Raw genomic sequence first — 2,500 nt, forward strand, 5'->3', positions numbered from 1 at the left:
CCTGTCGGACATCTCGGTCTGGATGAGGGAACACCACTTTAAGCTCAACCTGGCAAAATCTGAGCTTCTCGCCATCCCAGCCTGTCCCTCGATCAACCACAACCTCACTGTACAGCTTGGCTCAACCACACTCGAGCCAACCAGGACGGCCAGGAACCTTGGGGTGATTCTCGATGACAGCTTGACCTTTACAGACCACATCTCAACAACTGCACGGTCCTGTAGGTTCATCCTGTACAACATCAAGAAAATCAGACCCTACCTCACCGAACAGGCTACACAGATACTAGTCCAGGCTCTTGTCATCTCAAAACTGGACTACTGCAACTCACTACTCTCGGGCCTCCCAGCCAGCTCCATCAAACCCCTTCAGATGATTCAGAATGCAGCAGCACGCCTCGTCTTCAACCAGCCCAAGAGAACCCATGTCACACCCCTCTTCATCTCCCTCCACTGGCTTCCTGTAGCCGCCCGCATCAAATTCAAGGCCTTGATGCTCACCACAAGACCTTGTCTGGAACAGCGCCCCCTACCTCAACTCTCTCCTGAAGGCCTACGTTCCCTCACGCAATCTGTGATCAATCAGTGACCGACGCTTAGTAGTTCCTACTCAGCGTGGCTCAAGGTCCCTTTCAAGAACATTCACATGAACTGTTCCTCAGTGGTGGAATGAACTTCCAACCTCAATCCGGACCGCAGAATCTCTCACCATCCTCAAAAAACAGCTAAAGACCCACCTCTTCCGTGAACACCTAAACAACCCATAAAAATAAATAAATAAATAAGTAAATAGCAAAAATAAAAATAAAAAACATGGCACTTACACCTCTACTCTGTGCACTTTGCTTCTTCTGGAACTCAATTAATAGAGCTTGTACAGTAGAACTACTTGTATTGTTCTCTGCTTGATATATCGCTTTGCTTGTATTTTCTCATTTGTAAGTCGCTTTTCATAAAAGCGTCCGCTAAATGAATAAATGTAAATGTAATGTAAAGAGACAGAAATATAAAGAGAGACAGATAGAAAGATAAAGAGACAGAAATATACAATTAGACAGATAGCGAGACAGACAGACAGATAAAGAGACAGACGGAAATAAACAGAGAGACAGATAGAGAGACAGATAAACATAAAGAGACAGAAATATACAGATAGACAGACAGATAGACAGATAGTGAGACAGATCAACGGATAGAGAGACAGATAGAAAGATAGAGACACAGAGAGACAGATAGACAGATAAAGAGACAGAAATATACAGATAGAAAGATAGAAAGACAGATAGAGAGACAAATAAAAGAATAGAGAGACAGATAGCGAGACAGATAGAAAGACAGATAGCAAGACAGATAGAGAGACAAAGAGAATGATAGAGAGACAGAGAGACAGATAGAGAGAGAGACAGACAGAAATATACAGATAGACAGATAAAGAGATAGAGAGACAGAGAGACACATGAAGAGATAGATAGACAGATAGAAAGACAGAGAGACAGATAGACAGATACAGAGACAGAAATATACAAATAGGGAATTCGAATTCAGTGTTCGATGGAGTAAGACGCGAAGTTGGAGGCTCCTGCTGATTTCGATTAAAATTGTAATTAATTAGTGCTTTTTGGTCATATAATATATTTTGACTTATTCTACTTCGTTTCCTTATTTGTACTTTTAACTTTGTGGCACGTTAAGATGTCTGGAAAGAAACCCGTGGTAGCATTCAGACACGACTGAGACCTAGTGTGCGCGCCGTGAGCGAGTCCCCTTCTCCCCCTGAATCCGCGTTGCCGAGCAGTGACCCTGACTTCGCCGCACTCAGGCTTGAGTTGCTGGCTTCACTGAGGAAGGAGATTGCTGATATTTTTAAAAAGGAGTTTCAGGCGATGTTCAGGGATGCGCTGTCTACTATTCAGCTTGACCTGCAGGCCGTGAAAACACAGCAGGCTGGTGATAAAGTCGTTACCGAGGCTACCATATCAACACTGAAAGGTACTGTTGGGGAAATGGGGCACGCGCTCTCCGGTTGCACCGATGACATAGTTCATATGAAGACTACTATCGAGTCTCACTGCGACCGTGACTCAATTAGAGAATAAATGTGAGGATTTGGAGTCGAGGTCACGGCGCAATAACGTTAGGATAGTCGGAGTTCCAGAGGGCGCTGACACCTGTACAACTGCTGCTGTAGCGGCCTTGTTAAAAGAGGCGTTTGGTCTGGAGAAGGAGCCGGTTCTGGACCGGCCCCACCGGACCCTTCAGCCGAAGCCCAATCCTGGTGAACGACCACGAGCTATTGTGTGCAGATTCCACTATCACAGTGACTGTGTTGATATTTTACGCCATGCGAGAGAGCTCCAGCGGATTAAAGTGAGGGATTTGACCATCTCCGTTTTCCCTGACTACACAGCCAAGACAGCCCGGGCCCGGGCCGCGTTTAACGAGGTTCGGCATCAACTTCGTGGTATTGAGGGCGCTGGAATACTTCACCCAGCTCGGCTTC

The sequence above is a fragment of the Ictalurus furcatus genome, chromosome 26 (genome assembly GCF_023375685.1).
Source record: "Ictalurus furcatus strain D&B chromosome 26, Billie_1.0, whole genome shotgun sequence".
Classification (NCBI taxonomy): Eukaryota; Metazoa; Chordata; class Actinopteri; order Siluriformes; family Ictaluridae; genus Ictalurus; species Ictalurus furcatus.